The sequence below is a fragment of the Manis pentadactyla genome, chromosome 13 (assembly GCF_030020395.1).
Source record: "Manis pentadactyla isolate mManPen7 chromosome 13, mManPen7.hap1, whole genome shotgun sequence".
NCBI classification, from domain to species: Eukaryota; Metazoa; Chordata; class Mammalia; order Pholidota; family Manidae; genus Manis; species Manis pentadactyla.
The window spans coordinates 96,648,236-96,670,504 of NC_080031.1; the positions used below are offsets into that span (position 1 = coordinate 96,648,236).

Sequence of the window (22,269 nt, forward strand, 5' to 3'; positions counted from 1 at the left end):
CTGCTGTGCTGAGGGCAGCCTTGGGCCACCCTTTTTTCTTTCCCTTTGCCTAGTGGTGTGGAACCAGATGGTATGTGGCTCAGCCTGTTTCTGCATCTTCCTACCCAAGCCTGGCTTCCCAGAGGTGCCTTCTGTTCCTAGAAAAATGGGACTTCTCAGGCAGGGGGCAGTGGCTGGGAGGTTGGAGGCTGGACCTACTCAGGCTCATCTAAGAAGCTGGTTGACTCAAACTTCAGTGCCCAGGCTCTGTGGCCCCTTTGCTTATTTCCCTCTCCCTCTCTCAGGTACATCTGCAGTGGAATGTACTTTTATGTGTACAGAGTTCCCCATCGCTGGAGGTATTCAAGCAGCATCCTGGCCTAAGTTTGGAGGGAATCTGTTTCTAGCTATGAAGTGGACGTAGATGGTCATTAAAGTTCCATGTAAACCTGAGATTCTGCAGTTTACACTTTACAAATGTAGTCTGTGCAAAGTCCATAATACCCTCCAGGGCCCCCATTTTGTTTGCAAATGGCAAGATTTCTTTCTTTTGTATGGCTGACTAATATTCCATTGTGTATATGTACCATTTCTTTTTTACCCATTCATCTATCAATGGGCACTTAAGTTGCTTCCATATCTTTGCTGTTATAAATAATGCTGCAGTGAACATAGGTCTGTATAAATATTTTCAAATTAGCGATTTTGTTTTCTTCAGGTAAATTCCCAGAAGTGGAATTTCTGGGTCATATGGTATTTCTATTTTTAGGTTTTGAGAAACCTCCATACTGTTTTCTGTAGTGGCTGCACCAACTTACATTCCCACCAGCAGTGTGGGAGGGTTCCCACGTCTCCACATTCTCACCAACACTTGTTATTTTTTGTCTTTTGCGTAGTGGCCATTCTGACTGGTGTGAGGTGATATCTCATTGTGGTTTTGATTTGCATTTCCCTGATGATTAGTTATGTGGAACATCTTTTCATGTGCCTGTTGGCCATGTGTATGTCTTCAGAAAAAGGTCTATTCAAGTCCTCTGCCCACTTTTTAATTGGGTTATTATTTTTTTTTTTGGTGTTGAGTCATATGAGTTCTTTATATGTTTTGGATATTAGCCCCTTATCATATATATCATTTGTGAATACATTCTCAATACATACCATAGGTGGCCTTTTTGTTTTGTAGAGCATTTCTTTTGCTGTGCAGGAGCTTTTTAGTTTGATGTAGTCCCATTTGTTTATTTTTGCTTTTGTTTCCCTTGCCCATGGAGATATATCCATAAAGAAATTTCTTATGTTGATGTCCATGAGATTCTTGCCTATGTTTTCTTTTAAGAGTTTTATGGTTTCATGTCTTGCATTTAGGACTTTAATCCATTTAGAGTTTACTTTTGTGTGTGGTATGAGACAGTGATCTAATTTCATTCTTTTACATGGAGCTGTCCAGTTTTCCCCACACCATTTATTTTTTTTAGCTTTTATACTTTTTTTTTAGTATATATATAAATTTTTTATATATTTTATTGAAGTATAGCTGATACACAATGTTATATTGGTTTCAAGTATACAACATAGTGATTCAACAGTTCCATCCATTATTAAATCCTCACCCCAACCAGCATAGTTACTATCTGTCAACATCGATGTTACAGAACTACTGATTATATTCTCTATGCTGTACTTTAACCTCTGTGACCCCACACGATTTATTGAAGAGATTGTCTTTTCCCTGTTGTATTTTCATGGCTTCTTTGTCATATATTAATTTACCATATATGCATGTATTTATTTCTGGGCTCTCTGTTCTGTTACACTGATCTATGGGCCTGTTCTTGTGCCAGTACCATACTGTTTTAATCACTGTAGCTTTGTAGTATAGCTTGAAATCAGGGAGCAGTGTACCCCTAGCTTTGTTCTTCTTTCTCAAGATTGCCTTGGCTATTTGGGGGTCTTTTTAAGTTCCATATAAAATTTAAGACTATTTTTTTCTAATTCATTGAAAAATACCATTGATATTTTGACAGAGATTACACTGAATTTGTATAAATTATTTTGGGCAGGATGCCCATTTTAACAATATTAATTTTTCCTATCCATGAGCCTAGGATAGAGTTCCATTTATTTGTGGCTTCTTTAGTTTCTTTCATCAGTGTCTTATAGTTTTCACAGTACAGGTCTCTCACCTCCTTGGTTAGTCTTATTCCTAGGTATCTTATTCTTTTTGATACAATTGTAAATGGAATTGTTTTCTTGATTTCTCTTTCTGCTAGTTTATTGTTTATATGTAGGAATGCAGCAGGTTTGTACATATTGATTTTATGTCCCATGACTCCTGAATCCATTTAATAGTTTTTTGATAGGGTCTTAGTGTTTCTTACATACAGTATCATGCCACCTTCAAATAGTGACAGTTTTACTTCTTCCTTACCAATTTGGGTGCCTATTATTTCTTTTACTTGTCTAATTACTGTGGCTAGGTTGCCAGTACTATGTTGAATGAAAGTGGTGAGAGTGGGATTCCTTGTCTTGTTCCTGATCTTAGAGGAAAAGCTCTCAGCTTTTTGCCATTGAGTATATTGTTGGCTATGGGTTTGTCATATATGGCCTTTATTATATTGAACTATGTTCCCTCTATACACACTTTGTTCAGAGTTTTTTATCATGAATGGATGTTGAATTTTTTCAAAAGCTTTTTCAGCATCTATTGTGATGATCATATGATTTTTCTTATTCCTTTTGTTAATGTGGTTTATCACATTTATTGATTTGCAGGTATTGTACCATCTCTGCATCCCTGGAATAAATCCCACTTGGTTGTGATGGATGATTCTTTTGACGTATTTTTTAATTTGGTTTGCTAATATTTTGTTGAGGATTTTTGCATCTGTGTTCATCAGGGATATTGGTCTGTATGGGTTCCCTTTCTAAATCTCTCTTTCTGTGTAAAATGGGGGCAGTAAATGATACTAGGTAACACTTATTAAGCACTTGCTGTGTGCCTGACACTGCTGGAAGCACCTGTTTGCTTATAACTAACTACTCAGAGGAGGTTCTGTTATTGCTCTTACTTTAAGGAGGAGGAAACTGAGGTCCAGGGAAGTCAACTAACTTGCTCAAGGCCACAGTCAGCAGGGGATGAATAATAACATCCAATAACCAGCTGCAGGGAATATGCTGAGCTCTTCACAGGAAAGTGTAGGTACCCCCTTGAGCTACCCTGAATTTTTCCAGGAAGCCAGGCACAGCCCAGTTTCTGGTTCTTGACTTCCTGAGAAGGCTTAGTGACATTAGTGCCTCTCAACTTGGCCAGTACCTTGTCCACGCTGGCCAGGGGGCAGGTGGTGAGTGAGGCATTTCTTTTCTCACAGAGAGCATTGCTTCCATGAGCTGGCCAGCCCGCGGCACCCAGGCTGGGCTGATGGGTACGCCATGTTCTAGGTTCTTCTCATCTTTGCAAATGGGCTGGCCATTGGAGGAGCGATCTTTGAGGCTTATTCACCCTGACTTCACACTTGCCCACATATCGCTCCTACTTCCTGCCACGGGGGAAGAAGGAGGGAGCTTCCTTATCCCGAAAAGGAGGTCTTGGAAAGGGAAGGAGCACATATTTTCCTGATTTGGTGAGGACCCAGAGAAGACCTGGCAGCTTTTGTAGTCACGATACCCTGCTTCTCACTGGCAGTGCGTGTAAGTCACTCCCCTGTTCCCCGAGCCACCTGCCTTGCCCTCACAGGGAGCACTGATCGTGCGGCTTCAGTCACCAGGAGTGTGCTTCTGCAGGGAGCAGGAGAGTTCTTCTGGGTTCACAAGTCTGGCTTCACCGAGGAGGCAGGATTTAGGCTGAACCTTGAGGCATGGGAAAATTTATCTTGGCAGAAAAGGGAGCAATATTTTCGAGCATGTCCACAGATCATGTACTATACTGAGTTTGCAACACCATGCAATTATTTCATGTTTGTGATGGCCCAATGCTTCTATCTGCCTTTTATTGGTGAGGACAGAGAGGAAAAGATTTGCCCAAAGTCATACCGACTGGATCTAAACTCAGGACAGAAGTGTGCCCATGCTCTTTTTCCTCCAGCAGCTGGGAGCAAGTGTGAGCTGTGGCGAGGAGGCCTGGAACACCTGGTGGATTTGGAGCACCACTGGAGGGAGCGGGTGGGAGAGAGGAGGTGGCAGGACAGGATGCTGGAATTGATAGTGGTGGTGGTGGTGGCAGAATATGCCCAGAATGACACAGGCCTCATTGGGGGTGTGCTGGGAAAGCTAACCACCAGCTCTCCAAGAAAACAACGGTCTTGATCTGCTGTGTCTGCTGATTTCCATGGTGTAAATATTTCCACCTTAACCAGCTTCAAGTTCTCAGTGTGATATCACTGAACACTGATTTCCTGTGAGCCATGGTGTGCTGTCTTCAGCCCTCCAGGGGCCTCACTTCTCTGGCTCTGATGTTTGGGTTTATTTGGGAGACAGTGGAGAGGTAATAGAAAGGGAGGTAACTCATTAGGACTTTTTAAAAAACGTAACTCGGCTCCCCCCTCATGTTCTGAGAGAAATCTTCTGCATACATGGATGTTTATTGCCCTGGTCTAGCTCGGATTAACACATAGTCTACAGGCACACACCTGATCATCTACATTTGCTCTCTTACAACACTAAACTCTGTTTTCTACCTTTATCTCGTATCTACCTACCACTTCAGCATTTTATTAAAAATAATAATAATAGAGAAATGTGGTATCCACATATAAATCAAGTTTAAAAATCAAATGAATAGTCATATTTGAACTGACTGTTTATAGTTCATAATGCATGAGCAAAACCAAAAGTTTCTGTGATGACTGCCCTTGCACTGTTCACCATGTAACTTATTCACTATGTAAGAATTTGTTCTCCATGTAAGAACTTGTTCGTTATGCATCAGAAGATTGGAGACTGACGAAAATCAGGCTTGGGGTGGATTAATGATTGTGCATTGAGTATTGACCCCCCTATACAGAAATTTATTGTGGTTAACAACTATTTGATCAATAAATATGAGAGATGCCCTCACAATATATATATATATATATATATATATATATATATATATATATATATATATTTAAACACACTTCCAATTGTAAAATAAATAAGTAACCGGGATGTAATGTATAGCATAAGGAATATAGTCAAAATATTGTAACAACTTGGTATGGTGATACCTGGTACCTAGAATTATCATGTATATAAATGTTGAATCACTGTGTTGTACACCTGAAACTAATGTAATGCAATACTGTTGTCAACTACCCTTCAATAAAAAAAAAATTAAAAAAAATAAAAAACCAATGTTCTCCAAACCAAATAAATTCTTATTTGAAAAGAAAAAAAAAAAACAAAAAAAAAAAACGTAACTCGGGGTTGTCTAGTGTTAGGAATGAGGCTGGAGAACGTGGCCAATTAGGAGGCCACCATGAGCCCTTGGAGGCTGGAGGGGCAGGCAGAGGGGGATGGGGCCCTTGAAAGGGAAGGAGGGCCGGATCCCATCATATTCACAGAAGCAAATGCCTTTCCCTTGGGTGGAAACCTTATGGATCTCTTGCTCTAAAAATGCGTGTCTCAGTGAGAAGCTTCTGGAAGCAGTGAGACCTCAGTCCTCCCCTCTCCCCTTTCCCCTCTGAGGTCAGGCTGTGCCTAGAGCAGTTTCACATGGGAGTGAAACTTGGCTTATTTTTGAATGTCCAGTCCAGTGATTTAGCGACAACAACGTGTATTTCCTCAAGAAACGACCTGGGAATTTTCATTTGGGAAAAGAGAGATTTTCTTGGAAATAAACCCAGTTGGGGAGTCCAGGGCAGGAGGGCATGTCAGAGCTTGTGCTCTGCTGTGCCAGAGGCCTGTTGGCTGCTGGGGTGTCTTTGGGACTGGGGAGAGCCTCCTCCTCCCTGGATGACAGACGGGCAAGGGCACCAAGGCCAGAGGAGTGTGGCCGGACAGACAGGGAGGGTTGGGCCTGAACCAGCAGCCAATTTTGGCTGAATTTTGAAGTATGGGCAGGACCTGGAGGGATAGGGGGCTCTAGATGGGAGGTTGAGGGTGTCTTTGTGGCTGTCATTTGCCTCTTTGCCCTCAGACCCATTCCCTGCCAGCTCTGCAGCACTGGGGCTGCCCTGTAAACGTAATTCTGAGCTTCCTTGACAGGGGGTTCTGGTCAGGTCTGGCCCATGGGAGGCTCCGACAAGGGGTTGGAGGGCAGGAGGAAGGGAGGGGAGAGGCCGCTTCTTTCCCCCTGCCTGGCTTGGGCGGTGGCTCCTCGGTGGCTCCGGCTGCTGCGCATCAGCCTCTCTGCCCGAGGTTTCGGCTCCATCAGCCTGAGGACGCCCGTATTTGAGCTCTTGCTGAGCAGCCTGGCCCTGGGCTCTGGGCTCTGGGCTCTGGGGCACCTCCTCCTGCCTCTTCTGCAGGCCTGGGGTGGGGCCGGCTTCTGCTCGCTGATGCTTATGTCTGCACCGCCTCCCTGTGCCCCGCTCATCGTTTCAGCTCTTCCAACTCTGGGACTGGGTCACCCTGGTGGTTTACTGGACGTGGGCTCTGGGCCGTTCTCCTGACGGGATCCTGACTGATCCAGCCTGGGTGCTGGAGTGGGAAGGGACGAGGGGCGGGGCGGGCCTCCTCGGGGTGGGGCATGGAGTTTTCCCCCTCACCTTGCTCTTGGGCCAGACCTGCTGCCTGCTGGGCTTCCAGCTCAGCCTCTGCCTGCCTGGGCCCGGCAACTTCCCAAGCCAGCTCCGATCCTGCGTCTGCCATCCCACCAGGCCTGTCTTCTGGAGGCCAGGTGCTTGGCTGAAGCGGTGAACCATTATCATGCGTCTTCTTGTGTGTGGGGTTAGAGCCTCCCCACCCCGCACCCCAACCACACCCACCCCCCTGACTGGCTGGCTTCCAGTCTTGCCCTGCCCTCCTCTCTCACTCTGGCCTGACCTGCTCAGGGCAGAGGGCCACTGACCTCTGACCCAGTTCCCTCATTCTGTAGCACCTAAGAAGCCCGTATCTGACGGGAAGAAAGGACGGAGCCAATTTCTGTCTTGTGAAGGGGAAACACTTGCCCAGGGTTCTTCACCAGGCGCAGGAGGGCTCGGCTCTGATAGACTCTCAGCTTCCCAGTGTGGCCACAGGGCTTTCTGGAACAAAGCTGGGCAATCACCAATCTAATCCCAGTTTATGTGTGAAGAAAGAGTAGCCAGAGAGGAACAAGGCCTTTCCCAGAGTCACCCTGAGCCCCCGCGAGGCACCTGGCGGGCCCTGCCTCCAGGTCCCCGCCTCCAGCTCCCCAGTGGCTTCGGGCAGCTCGGTGGGATGTGCCACAGGGACCGAGCTGAGGAAAGCGGCCTTGCTGAGAGGTCGGTTTACTGTTGGAAGAGGCCCGAGTTGGGCCAGGATGGCCGTGGCACTTGTTCCCCAGAATCCCTGAACCCAGCAGCACACTTGGAGACCAAAAGAGGCCTCTCCAGGGCTGAGGGGCACCAGGCCACCATTCTCTAAGTGCGGGGTGCATGTACACCGATACCCGCCCTGGGTGCGGCTGCAGAGAAATCCCCTGGTTTGCGCCAGCAGGCCAGCGCCAGGTTGCACAAGAGCTGTGTGGCCGTGGTGGTGCTTGTACGCCTTTGTGCAGAACCATGAGGGCTGCGAGCTTCCTGGGAGAGGGATGACTCAGCAGTGCCCGGCCCCTCAGGGAGTTGTCAAGGGAGGCCAAGGCTAACACGGCAGGGGCGTCCCACCAGGGCAGGAGGAGGCTGTGCAGAGTCCTCTGGGAGCCACAGCAGTGGAGAGCCCTCTGCCCAGGTCGCTTCCCTGCTGGTGCCCTCACCGAGTCCCTCCCACACCCACTGCTGCCTCTGTGGCTGCCTGACCAGCGCGCAGGCCTCCCCCCGGCTGAGGAGCTCCGCTAATGCTTTGCAGCACACTCGTCAGCTCTGGGCAGCAGCCTCGGGTTTGCACATGTCTGAAGTCTTGGGGACCTAGAGGCAGGCCAAGCAGGGCCTTCAGGGGGCAGTCCCATCTGGGTGGGAGATAGTGTATGTGTAGGACAGAGTCCCCAAAATGATGTCTGCAGAGGAGAGGTTGCTGCCTAATCACACAAGGCCTTCATTGAGTGGCCTGCCTGGACTTCGGTCTGTGAAAATAGGGAGCCATAGATAGTTTTGGAGCAGATAGGTGCTGATTACTAGAGATGTGCTTCAGGAAGGTGGGGAAGGAGTGGAAGGAGCACATGTGTGGGCCTACACGGTGTAGGGGATCAGGGGAAGGCCAGGGTGAGGCTGCACCGTCTCTAACACAAGCATGGAGGAGGGCTGACTCAGGGCGGTGGCCACACAGGGGACCGCCAGGCTCAGTTGGCCCCCACGGTCTGAGGAGTTGCTGCTGGAGCCCCTTATAGAAGAGTCTGGGCCCAGGAACACAGAGTGGCTGCCCAGAGCAGGCTGACACGTGCTGCCTGGCTCCACGGGCAAGGTACTTAGTGAGCTGTCACATTACTAAGTTATTAAGCACACCAAGACCCCCACCCCTGAGCCTCAGTTACTTCTTCTGCTGCTTGGGAGTGAGGTATGCTTGCTGACGTTGTGAGGACTGAATGTGTGCAGAAGGCCTAGTGGGGCACCTGCTGGGTACTTAGAAAGTGCTGGGAAACCAGGCAGAAAGGAGGCAACTGACCCTTACATGCGTGATGATTCCTGCTGAAGGTCCAGTCCAACACCCACCTCTAGAATCTTCCCTGACACACTGCCTTCCAAGTCCTTTCGTCACACCTCTCTGAGGTGCCCTCGGGTCAAGGTGGGATGCCTGCCAGGCCCCTCCCTGCCCAGGTGCCTGTTCACCTCTCACTGTGTCCCATGACTTGAATGAGGCAGGAAAACCTGCTCTTTTTACCCCCTGGGGTCATGGTGGGGGGGTCACAACCCAAGATGCCTTGCCCTCCATCACGGGCTCGGCCCAGGGCCATCCCCCCCTCAGCCTCCTGGCTGGGGGAGCTGGTGGGGAAGATTTTCCAGGGAGTGGGTGGCCTGACCAGGCTGCTTACGCTTGTCACTTCTAAATCCGCCTTGCTTTAATGACAGTAATTGTCAACTTTTCCCAGAGAATGCCTTCTTAGTAAAGAGATAGGAAAAGAATGTAGCCATCAACTGAAATATGTTTCTCTCCCTAGTTTCTAGGGCCCTAGATTCTCTCCCACTGACAGAGTGGCTTGGTTTGTTGGGGGTATGGACAGGTCCCTCCTCATCTTGGGACCCCAAACGCCTTTCTGGGGTACTTGAGCTGAAAGTTGGGTCCTGCTGGAGGCCACTGGCAACATGGAACAGCACAGAGGCCTCCCTGAAGTCAGGGGAGGGCTAGGTGGGCACAGCCAAGCCTTGGGGTCCCTGGAAGGGGCTCTCCCTCTCTGGGAGGTGGGTGGTGCTGCCACTGGCTGGTGAACAAGTCCCAGGCCTGCTGCTCCCTGCCCATGCCGCACCCTGGCCTGCCCTCTGCTTGGGGGAGCTGCCTGGCCTTTGTCTCTGTCAGTTCCTGGCTTCATCCTCACACCCGACCAGTGAGTAGAGATGACTCCCTCGGCAAACAGGGCACACCCTCCTTCTCCTGGAGACTGCCCATGCGGGGTGCTGCATTTGCCAGGGGAGAGGCCATTCATGTGTGCTTGGAGGTCTGTACGAAAGACCCCTCTCAGTTCGCATGGACAACAGTCTGCGCTGCTGTCTCTAGCCGGGGCCTGGGAGAGGGCCTGTGTCACTGCTTCCTCCAGCAATTGGAGAAGGGTTTTTCCTCCCTGGACAGTTCCTGCTCTGAAGGGCATCCTCAGCATCTGGAGAGAAGAGGGGTGATGGACGGCATGAATGAGAATGAGCTGTTTTTGCTCCAGGCTGATGCCCCTGGGAAGCTGTCTTAGGAGACTCCTCCAGGTCTCACGGTCGTGCTGGGGCCTGCGTACACGCAGGAGGTTAGATAAGGTGACCTGCTGGCCAGCTGAACCTGCTGTCTGACCTCAGAATGAGCATTTCGGCAGGGAGCCAGGCCCTGGCCCCATTGCAGAAGGACTCCCCCTGCAGGCAGCCGCACTGCTGTGCAGCCCAGGCATCGGAGGATCCCGTGAAACAGAACCACAGCCCTCTTGCTCAAATCCTGCTCATAGCAGGAGGAGCAAAACCCAAACTGGAGAGAGTGGCTATACTGTTTTCAAGTGTAAGTCTTTCTCCTATAAAATTTAATTAAACCTTTGGCATCCTTTATGCCTTCATCCCTGGAAAGCCCTTGTGGATGCCAAAATTTTGGAACCTTTTCCAAATGTGTGAATCCAGTGAGCTGCTTCGCACCTCCACGTGGGCAATGCGGGGATTAGAACTCGCAGAGTTCCCTCGTGGCTGGGTAGTTGCATTTTCGGCTGGTAAGATCATCCTTGGTCCATGTGCTGGAATCCAGCAGATCACTGCTCTGCTGTGCTTCCTGGACAGGCCTGGTGACAAGTGCCCAGGCCCTTGAACGGGCAAAGAGATCAGTGGCTCTGGACCTGTTTCTCACTTCTCAAAGGTCTGCATTTCCATTTTGACGAACAGCCTTCAGAATTCATATGATCTTATCTATATTATCTTGGTACCCACTTTATAACCTGGTGTTACCCGGATGATTTTAGAAATCCTTTGCATATCTTCATGATGGCTTTAGTGTATTTGATTGCCCGTGTCTGCAAATATAGCTGTGGTCCACCATATAAGGGGAGTTTCATTTGGTTGCATTAGTACAGATCAGAAAATGAGGACAGAACAGAGCATGTGCCAGTGGGCTGGGCCAAAGGCCAGGCGCACCAGTTTGCTGGTGGCCAGGGTCACATTCACATGGCAAACAGATCTCAGCTCGACACATTTCAACTTGCTAGAGAGTTCTTTGGTAGTAACTGTGCTGGAAAATATGTGAGGAAGAGATTACGAGAATTAGGATTAGGAGATTAGGAGTTTATTTAAGGCAGAATTTAGTACCACTGTAAGACTATTGTGGCTTCAAGGGAACAGGACAGCTCTATGGAGTTATGAAGTAATCCCTCATTAAAACGGGTGCTGCAGGCTTATGTGCAGGGCTTTGGCTTTGTATGAAAGCTGGTTATCTTTGCAAACAAAACTTTGAAGTTATTAATGCCACTTTGTTTGCGTACATCTGTTTGCAGGCATTCACTCTCTGCGCTGGTATTAATTAAATCAAAATACAGAAACAGAACTGGCCCGGGGCCACATCTTTCTACTGTTAAACCCATTCTTGGCAATTTAACTTCAGCAAAACATATCATCTCATTTGTTGGTAGTTTTGTTTGTATCTAATTTCCAAATTTACCTTGGTGTTCTCCGTGTTCAGGAGTGACAAATATGAGAGGTGGATAGCTCTGATCTTTGTTTCTAAACATATGTCATTCTTTACCAGCATATTTATTGAGCTCCTACTGTGTGACAGGCATTGTTGTGGGCACCAAGGATGTGGCAGTGAACAGATGAAATCCCTGCCCTCATGGAGTTTATAATCTAGAGAAGGAAATAGACCCCCCCCTCCCAAAAAAAAAACCCATCCACAAACAAATGAGTAAAATATACAATATAGTTTTAGGTAGAAATGAAGAAAATATAGCTGGGTAAGGGAATAGAGCCAGTGAGGAGTGACCCCTAGGTAGGATGGTGAGGGCAGGCCTCTCTGAAGAGGTGACGTTGCTCAGAGGCCTAAGTGCAGCATGCCGACTGGGGGAGAACAGTGTTCTGGCTTGGGGAGCAGCCGGTCCAAACAAAGGCCCCTGAGATGAGCCTGTGGTCACTGGGTATTGTATGATATTGTTTTAGTGATGATGTGAAGAGTAATTTGATATTCATCACCACATGGTGAGACTGGCTGTTTTGGGCCTGGGAGCCTGTAGCCGGCAGTGGGGTGGCCTCTCAGCCTCCTGCAGGTGTGGGGCATAGGAGGACCCCAGACCCAGACAGAAGCAGCCTGTGGGGCAGAAGTGTTCCCGTGGGCTTGCTCGCTGAGAGGCTGGGGGATAGCAGAGGAGCTGACCATACCCCAGCCCCATAGCTGCTGCCCCCCCAACGTGGCTGTCTAGGGCAGTGGTTCTCAGGCGTCAGCATGTATCAGAATCACCTAGAGGGCTTGTTAAAACACAGACTGCTGGGCTCCACCCCCAGATTTCTGATTGAGGGGGTCTGGGGTGGGGCCTGAGAATGCATTCTATCAAAGTTCCCGGAAGATGCTTTCCTCCTGGTCCAGGCACCGCGCCTTGAGAACCACTGATCTGGAGCATCCTGAACGCCATTCTGGAATCTGTGGAGAGCAACTGCGAGGGAGAATGAGGGTCCGAGCCTTTAGGCAAGCACCCGTTCAGGTGGCACAGAGGGGATCATCTCCGGAGAGCTCAGCAGGCCCCACTGGACAGTTACAGCCATTGTTCTGATGCCCCCAGTTGGCAGCGTCTCTTGCTGAACGTGGGTGCATGTGTGTGACAGACATTGCCCATGAATTGGGGAGGCCATGCTGGTTCATGTGGCTGGTATAGCCAGGAACCTCCTGCATCAGGGCCTGAAGCCGAAATGGGTGGGGGGTGGGGGGGTGGCACAGCCCTGGCCCAGGGCAACGGGCAGCCAGCACTCAGGAAGTTGGGCTGATGCTAGAAGCCATGGCACCTACGTGACCGCCTAGAGACTCACGTCTGCCCTGAGATCCCCGGGCCCGGCAGCTCTTTGGCCCTCTTCCCGCCTCCCTGAGTCTGTGCTTGTCTCGATGCACGGGTATGTGCGGGTGATGGTTGGGGCTCCAGAATCACGAGGTGGTGTTACTGGAAAGGAGGCCCCAACGTCTGGCTTGATTTCCAGGGGGGAGGCCTTCAGTTCCTCTCGCCGGCACAGTCCTGGCTGCGAGTGTGAGCGCTGAGGGCGAAGGAAGGGGAAGGGAGGCAGGGGGCTCTGCTGGGCAGCCTGGAAGCTCGGAGGGGGCTGATGGGAAACACCCGAGCCAGTGGCTCTGCTCTCAGAAGAAGATGCAGCAAATTGATTTTTCGCAGCTTCAGTGGTCATCCTGCAGGATTTGGTGGGGAGGAAACGGGGTCCATTGCTCTGTGCTGCCAGGCCAGGTGTTGAGCAGGCTTCTCCTAGGGGCGGAGAGGCCTGGGTCAGCCCTTGTCACCGTTTCTTGCGCCTCCCCCCACCCTCTGCAGATGGAAGGGGCCAAGGGCCCATCTCCCTCAGTCCAGGGGGCAGAGGACATGTCTCTCTCTCAGCTCTGCCCTCAGTGGTTCAGCTGCCTTTCAACTGCTGCTTGCTTTTCAGGCCTGCTGCCATGGATGCGAAAGGTGCGTGTGCTCATGCAACTGAGCTGGAATTAAAGTCTTTTTTTTACGGGGAAGCAGCTCTGGGTCTTTGGTGTCTGGAGCCTGGTGAGGCAGGGCCGACGGGTGCCTCGGGGAGCTCGGCCTCTCTGAGTCTGTTCAGCCCCTCAGTGAGTGCTGCTTGGGTCTGAGGTGGACACCCCGATGGGCGCCGTGTGGGCTTGGCAGGGGCAGGCCCTGTCTGGGAACAGGGGCTGGCCATCGGCGCCTTTCCCTGCATGTGTGGAGAGTGCGCTTAGCTCAGGCCCCAGGGAGCTGGAGGTTCCCACAGCCAGGGAGGGGGCTGCAGCTACAGACTGACCACCGTGGAGCTCCTCTTGGCTGTGCATGATTTCATGGAAAACTTGGCCAGAGTGCTGCGAGGCAGCGCTGCGACCTCTTGGCCCCGCAGCCAGCACAAGGAGCAGCCTAGCCTTCAGAGACGGGCAGTGTGGGCTGCCACCACCCTCCCTTGTCTGAGTCCAGGGGGCAGAGGGCACGTCTCTCTCTCAGCTCTGCCCTGTGGACTGAGCCATTCCTGGCACCTCTGTGGCCCTCTCCGGTCCCTACCTGTTCCTTAGCTGTCAGGGGGGACCAATCCCTTCCTCAGCGGCTGCTGTGAAAATCCAGAGACCGGACCCGAGGCATGCCACACTCTGCTCACTCATGGAGGTAGAGAATGCGATGTGGAAGGAGGCCCAGCTTTGTGGCCGCTTTCGTTGGGGCTTGGAATCTGGAAACGGACCACCCTTCCTGGCATTCCTCGCTGATGGTGCCTATCAGGGCCCTTTGCCCTGAGCGGTGTTGCCTCATGTGGCTCGAACGTTTCCATCTTGCTGGGCTTATTGGAAGAAGCTGTAAGTGAACACTCTGCCAAAAAAGTATCAAGTTCATCAGGGGGCTCTGATGCTAAACCTCCTGAAAAGGGGCAGACGTGTCTTGTTCCTCGTCTTGTTTGTAGTGGCAGCGTCTGGTGCCCACACCTGGCGGCCCTGGGTGCTCGAGCGCGGGGTTGTGGTGGGGTCGTGGGTGGGGAGGAGGCACGGAAAGGGGAGAGCTGGGCAGTTTATCAAGAGAGAAAGTACAGATGCTTTCTTTAGGTTAAAAAGTGAAACGGGGGCCCAGTTGGAAATAATAATAATGGAATGATGATAGTGTTACGGATGTCAGTATTTCCCCCGGCTTCGGCTTGATCAGTGATCAGGGCTTATATACAGTGTCATTTCGCAGTTTAACTATGTTTTTAATAATCATAATTATTAAAGAATAGCTGACTTTTACCAGACAGTTATTGTAGATTCTGCAAAGTGCTGAGTACTTTAATAATATCCATTATTGCTGAAATTGCCACAAGAGCCCTATGGGTTATTGCTAATTCCATTTTGAAGCATGGGAGGCAGGAGCTGAGAGGCTGAGTGTCTGGTCTGAGGTCCACTGAGGCAGAGCATGGGAGCCAGAGGTTGTGGCCCCGGATGCAGGCAGACCCCAGGCTTGCCCTAAGGAGACCACCTCCTGGGTGCTAGGTTGTACCTGAATGTGGCAGGTAAGCAGGGAACGTGAATGCTTCGGCTACAGTAATGATGAGTCTGATGATCGGGTGGCAGTCAAGGGCTAAGGCGCTGGAGCCGGACTGGGCCCAGATGCCCACACTGCTGCAGGCCCGTGGGTGACCTTGGGCAAATTACTGACCTCCAGCCTTGGCTTCCTGGTCCGTGCCTGCCTCAAGGGTTGTTGTGAGGTATAAATGGTTAATCCCTGTGAAGGGCCTAGAAGGGTGCTGTTGATGTGTGTTGACTGCTGTTCTGTCCCTGTCATCCTCTGCACAGTCTCCCAGGCCCACCCTTGGGAGGTATACTCTGGGTTAGAGTAGGGAAACTGGCAGGTAATGGATGCCCAGTAAATACTCACTGCACACGGGGATGGAATTTACCAGGTGGCTTGGAGGCCTCCTGGAGTAGTGAATCTTCTCTTAAAAGGATCCTCTGCACAGTTTTGTGCCTGAGGCTGACCCCCAAGTGGGCCAGGCATGCCTTATATCCACACTGATGAGCCACTAGTTCCCTGCGTTGGCTTGGTGGGGGGGTCACAGTCCCAGTGGGCCCCATGCCTGCTGGAGGCACAGGCTTCTTGCAGAGGCAAGTGACGGCTGACACTAGCTCTCCAGCCGGCAGGGCGGAGAGTAGGGAAGCCAGCTATTCTCTCAGCAGTGGGGGCTGCTCCATGTGGGTGTGTGAGCTGTGAAGCTGACCAGGGGCTTCTGCATGGCCTGTCAAGGTTAGCAGATAGGCCTTGGCCCTCCCCTAGGAAGTCATTCAACTTCTCCCTTGACTCAGGCCATACTGTTTCTGAGCATGTGGTATAAACTACTAATCACTGGGGAATTGCTTGAATTAACAAACTCATTTTTCCCGAGACCTGAGGTTGAACTTGACTGAGGAGTTCAGGGCTCTTTTGCAGAAATCCAATAGATCAGGAGAACTCATGTTACACCATGTTTTCAACCTTGATCAAATGCACATTTTGCATGGTGGGGCCGTCTCCACGCCTGCACACTTCCAGCTGCACCCGATCGCCCAGAACTGTGGCAGACCGGGGAAGTAGTTGGCACCGAGGCCAGGCTTTGGGGGAGCCGACCTCCTGCCTGGGTTGGAAGGTGCTTCAGGAAGGTTTCTCTCTTCTCCACTCCCTCTTCTCCCCCAACTCCTGTCTCCCCATACCCACTCTCCTGAAAGCTATTACTAAGAAGAAGTATAAAGGTTTTGCTGGAATCATCTTGGGTTCCAGTCATGGGGCCCCATCTCAGCTGTCCCGTGTGTCTTGTCTCTGCCTGTGAAGACCTCCCTCCACCAGGGTGTCTGGCCACAGAAGCCACCACAGATGCAAAAGGCCAATTAGGAGTCGAGTCTTCTCTCACCATCATCCCACTCACTCAGTCCACGTCCAAGCCTGAGCCTAAAGCAGGAGCTCAGTGGAGGCCCAAAGATGGGTCCACACCTTTGAGAACACTGACCTGTCCTAATGGGCCAGGAAATTTCTGGACACGTGGCCTCCATTTGTGGCACAGGTTGGAAACCATAGGCGACATCAGGTGTCAGGGTTTGGGGAAGGCGGGGCTCAGGGAGGAGTTTATACAAGGAAGGTAGCCTTCCTGGAGGAGGCCAGGTGGCATTTGAAGGCCCAAGAGAGAAGAGAACAGGTTTTGCCAGTCTGATGTGGAACTTCCCAGCAGACACCATTGCTTCCCAAACCCCACCTCTGCCTTCGGGATACTGGGGATTCTATTTTTGTGAGGCAATGGGTATGTGCCCCAAACTAGTGGTTCCTAAACCTGGTCCAGCATCCTGATCGCCTGGGGAGCTTGGTGACAGTGCAGATGCACAGCCCCATTCCAGATCTACCCAATCAGTCATCGCCAGGTGGGATCAGGATGCTGTAGTTCCGAAGTTCCGCAGAGGGTTACCATGTGGGGACAGATCCCAGAGACCTCTCCCTACAGCGTGGGTTGCCTATGCTCAGCCCACTTCCTTCCCTGCTGGTGACCGTTGGGGGTTCCAGGACATCAGTCAGTGGAGAGACATTTGGAATGTGCACCTGTGACCCAACAGCAAGCTCCTAGCTCAGCTCAGGCTGTAGGAGGTAGGTTCTGGGTCATGGGGGCTGCAGGCTCCATGGGTAGGGGATGGGGGCTCAGCTCTCCCCCTAGGCTGGCCTCTCTCTCCCTGATGGCTTCTGTCTCCTGAAGTGAGGGAGAGCTGGAGGCTGTCAGCTTTGGAAAATGTCATCCTTCTCACCTGTACCTGCTGCTGTGTTGCAGCTGCCTTGCGACGTCCCCACTCCAAGTTCCAGGGTAGGGAAGCAGGTTGGCTATGGATTGTTCCCTCAAGGCAGGTGGGAGCCAGATAATACAGCACAGGGCTGTCAGTGGGCCAGGGGTGGGGCTGGGCACATCATGATCAGTACAGGGCAGGGCGTCTCTGTGTGCTGGGGCAGAATCTTCTGGGACACGATCCTAGCAGAAGCATGTCCACCAGGAGAGCTGGGCGACAGTCATGGTCTCCATGAGCAGGCAGGAACCTGAGAGTTAGGAAGGGCACCCCACTGGATATCAACAAGCTGGCGTCTTCATTTTCAATTTGCATATTGAGGTCAGAGACTCCAGAGGGGGCACAGAGGGAGTCCTGGGCTTTCTCATGGCCCCAGGGAGTGCTCCTTCCTGGGCTCTCAGAGCATCAGGTGCTGGGAAAGTAATCGTTGGCTGGGGATCCCTTGGCTGTCCTGGTCTTCTTGTGTTGGAGAACTTTCATAACGGAATCTCTTGAGCTGAGCTCCCCTGTGACATTGGGTACAAGGTGTTGGGTGAGCTTTTCTGGGCAGAGGGTCCATACCTTTATTAGATCCCCCAAGGGGCCCCTGGATGCCGTGTGGGAAGACCCACTGCTTCCTGGAACTTTAGTTCAACCAATTTCTTGTGTCTTCAACTATGGTGAGAGCCATGAGCAACTGGCCTCGCTTTGTTTCACCCAAGGAACACAGAGGTGTCCTCAGAGCCTCCGTCCTCCCTGGTTACTCTCCTGGTGGCAGCTGCCGCCATAGGCACACCCCAGGGAGGTCGTTGCCCAGGAAAGGGTGTGCAAGCCGAGGACACAGAGGCTGTGTGTGTGTGTGCCAAGAGAGGACTCACTGTGCTCCCTTCTGCTGGGTTGGCACATGGCTTGGAAGAGCACTTAGACCCGGGTCCAGGAGCATGTTTTGCTGCCTTCTTCTTGTTCTTTCAAAAGAGCCCCTCTGGGACCTGGGGAGCCATGTGAGCTTCCTGGAATGTGCGCCTTGGGGGTAAAGATCCCCCATCAGTTTTGTGCTTCTTCGCGGGTCATGATGGCTCAAAGTGGCCGAGGCCTGTGACTGACGTGTTTCCTTTGGGGCTTCCTGGCTGGGTCAGAGCCAAGTTTCCTGGCTTTAAGGGGTTCTCTTGAAAGATCAGACCCAGCGTGAATACTGCTGTTCCCTCTCCTGAGCAGCTGTCATACAGCGTATTAGCTACGTGCCAAAGCGTTTCTGATGGAGACACGCCAATGTCCCTGGTCGGAATGGTAGAAAACATTCATCCTGGTGGGGACGTAGGTGCTAACAGTGGGCGCCCTCACCCGCCTGCACCCTGGGCTCCACATGGATATGTGTGTACTATTTATGCGGCTAATAGGTTTCTTTACTGAAGGTGACATTTACATGCTATAAAAAGTCCATTAACTGAATTTAAGCTTCTCCAGAGATCTTGCGGCCTGATCTGTATTTGGCATGTCACATGGAAGGGACTGGAAATCCAAAGGACCCTTTCTGCTGGGCCTTTACTGGGATTGGAGACATGAGCAGTGTTGAATGAGTGGGTAGGTGAATGGATGCATGAGGTGTGTGAATGAGTGAGAAAATGATGTCATTGGGGCCAAGCATTTGTCTTTTAAGACTTGTGAATAAATTTAGGCTATTTTTAGATGACTATTCAGTAAACAGCCTTTTGTTTTTAATGCCAAGTGGCACAGTCAAAATTCTCCATGGAAACAAGGCAGCTTTGTTATTTTTGAAGACCAAAATATTTTAAAATACTGTTCCCTGTTTTTAAATAAACTGTACAGGGAAGAGTTTCTGTTTTTGTTTTTGTTTTTTAGCTAGACTTCACCAGGTCGACAATAGTATCTTACTTTTTCCCAGTGCTACGTTCTAAGTCTGACCTTAGGGCTGTCTCTGCGTGCAGGCAGGGCCCTTTGGCCCATCTGCGAATGGGTCAGCACTGTTGGGTCTCTCCTGCCCTGTGAAGGTCACTCAAGTCCCCAAGCCACAGGTGGGCACCAATTTGTTTGAAGCAAGGTCTCTGCTGCTCGTCCTGGGTGACAGCACAGCTTGAATGCCTTGAAGACCCCTTGGTACAGAAGCTTTCTCTGACACCCCATCTTTCTGGACCTTCTTAGAGTATCTGCCCTATGCCTCTTGTTTACCTGACAGTAATCAAACTGTGAGCTCCCAGGGGCCAGGCACGGACCCCTCATTTCTGCAGCCTTTTACTAACCCATTACTGGACATGTAGAAAATACTCATTGCTTGAGTGCCCAATGGTGTTGTCCCAAACAGCACAATTTGAAGTGGTGGGAGGCCATAAAATGGTACCTTCGATCCTGGGAGGCAGGTGCCATGGGAAAAACAAGCTTCAGAACCAGAGGATCCTGAGCTTGAATCCTGGCTCTGTCCCTCACTGTGTGTGAGCTTGGTCAAGGGACATGACTCTTCAGAGCCCTAGTTTGCCTACCTGTAAAATGAAGAGGATGATATCCAAACCTCATAGGTTGTTTTGAGGGCTTTGTGCAAATAATGATCATCGGGTGCCATGCTAAGTCTAGATACGCGAGAGCAAAACCTAAGCAGCCCAGGTTTGAAGCCTGGTATCACCACTGCGTAAGACTGCAGCTCAAAGCAACCAAGTGACTTGCCGGTTTCCTCTAGGTGGTGTGCCCTCAGCCCTCTCCTAGTGATGCCCACATCCCAGGCCTGGAGCTGAACCTGTGATCTTGTGATTGGTTTTCTCTGTTTGTCAGGTGGGCCACCCAGCAGGGGGTAGCCCACCCTGTGGGCTGTGGGCACTGTCTGCTTCCTGTGTACATGTCGGGCCTGCAGTGATTTGAAGACCATCCTCCCAGTCAGGGTTTGAGGAATTTGGAGCAGAAGGGCCGTAGCAAGCACCCCTTTCCAGGCAGGCCCCAGAACCCACCCCTCCTCTTGATTGCTAGCAGGCCTCAGGACTGGCCAGGCTGTGGAGTGCAGCTCGGCCCGGCCCTGACCTCAGGCCCTGAGCCCCCGGGGTGCCCTGCTTGTCATCCGCAGCCCCGTCAGGGCCGGATCGCTGGGCCCAGGGGCTGCCCTGGGTTGCTCTGAGTCCCCGGCACAGCGCACCGAGTTATGTAATGCTGCTGAGCCAACATTTATGAGTCGCAGCCAATTTGCTGGCCTCGAGTTACACTGTGCAGATGCTCTGCGTTACGGTTGGCTTTTGTCTCGGAGGCCGTAAGCAGATAGCATAACTCCGCTTACCATTAGACATTTCGCAAATCATCTGGGCTCGAGCGTGCCGCAGCCAGACAGTTCATTTATGCTGTGAATGGTATGATTTGTAAAGTAATAAATTTCCCGTCTCTCTGCCAGCAATAAAGTAGAGCAAGCAGGCGAGGCCAAAGCCCTCCAAAAATACACTGGCTCCCAGCGAGACCTGGAAGAGAGCTCTGTCAGGTTCTGTCTCTCTCTGTTCCTGCCTTCACTGGAGTCTGGGAAATCAGGTTTGGGCCATAAATCCCCTCTACCATCTGGGTGACTCCGGGCCCCGGCACGGACTTGTTATAAGCATGAGTAATTGGCCCTACCACGACACATTTGTCACTTCCTGGACCCTTTTTAGTTCCTGCATTAAAGGGAAGGGTGACAGACACCACTCAGACTGGAACGATGGAAAGTCGCTGGCCAACCCTCCCTCTTTGTGGCTGTCGGTGTGCCTGGGGCTGAGGCAAGGCTGTTTGTCCCGGGGCAGCTGGTGGCAGACAGTTCTGGGGGTCAGACTGGTGGGGGCTTCTTTCAGCCTTCCGCGAAGGTGCGCGGGGGCGTTGCCTGCCCGCTGCACAGGATTCTCTGTTGTGAAGGTGGCTGCTCTAGGTGGAAGGTCAAGGACAGAAACGAATGAACCTTAAAATGTCTGGACCCCAATTTCCTACTTGGAGGAGGTTCAGTGGATGGTGGGCACCTGTGATTAGCAACACTTCCACCAAAGTAGGAGTTCTCAAGGAGACCCCTGAGCTGCAGCCCGAAGTGTCAGCTGGGGCCTGGGACCCCAAAATGCAAGCAGGTGGCTCGGAGTCCTCATTTTTGACCGGTTCAGTCTTCCCACCCTGCGCAGTGGCTTCTGCACAGGGAGTCCTGGCCCCATCTCTGACCTCGGTCGTGGTGATCGGGAGGCCCCGCTCAGCTCCGGGCTCTTCCGGTCTGTGATGTGACTGCGGGAAGCTGGGCTGGGAGTGGCCGGCCGGCCTGCGAGCCTGCTCATGCTCTGCCACCATGCCCTCACCTGCCCGTGTTCCCTCCTTTCCCCTCTTTCCTCCTCCTCCTCCTCCTCCTTTTCTACCACTGCCTCCACTTGTCCCACTTTTGATAGTTGCTGTTGTAAAATCCCATTTTAAAATTAAGTAACGTTTGGGAACTAGTGCAGAGAAAGGATGTCACGGGCAGTGCCGTCACCCAAATGATGTCAAGGTGACTGGCTGTATTTTGAAACTTCCAGGCTGAGGTTTTTCACTCTGGCCTTTGGTGGCCCAGAAAGGGACACTGGCCTTCAGTTGGGGCAGCTCTGCCTCCACCTGAGGGCCTACCGGGCCTTCACAGACTTCTTTGTCTTGGGGCAGAGGGGTAGAGACGTTCAGGGACACGCACAGCAGTACATGCAGAAGGCCGGAGGACAGCCGGCTGTTGATAAAGTTTCTCCCTCAAGTCAGAGGCCACTCTTGAGGGTGGGCTCGTGGGAGCATGGGGAGGAGGCAGGGTGCACCCTCTGGGCCTCTGCAGTTCTGCCGTCTACACCACAGCCCCTCCGCCGCTGGCCCCAGCCCTGCATCCCCTTCCAGCTTAGGTTGGGTCCCTCGCCACTGTGGCACGCGCTGCACGTTGACCTCGGCCTGTTTCCCTCACCTCTCTAAGCCTCAGTTTACCCTGAGGTAGGGTGACTGTCCCTGTCGTGTGGGGTTGTTGAAAAGATTATGGAGATGATCCAGCACACAGAGGGTTTCAGCAGATGTCGACCAGCAGTAGGCATTCAATGCCTGTGCTGGGCACGGGGCCAGCTCATCACGCAATCCTGGGAGGGTGCCTCCGCGTTCTGGGGCATGTGAACACCC

General features: G+C 51.6%; 1 long non-coding RNA gene across 1 annotated transcript in view; it reads left to right on the plus strand.

The window, feature by feature from the left end:
- Positions 1-20,086, plus strand: part of LOC130680415 (uncharacterized) — a 93,604-nt gene extending 73,518 nt beyond the window's left edge. Inside the window, exon 3 of the long non-coding RNA XR_008993415.1 lies at positions 19,841-20,086. This is a non-coding gene — a long non-coding RNA (uncharacterized LOC130680415). The remainder of the gene's footprint in view (positions 1-19,840) is intronic.
- Positions 20,087-22,269: the final 2,183 nt, after the last annotated feature.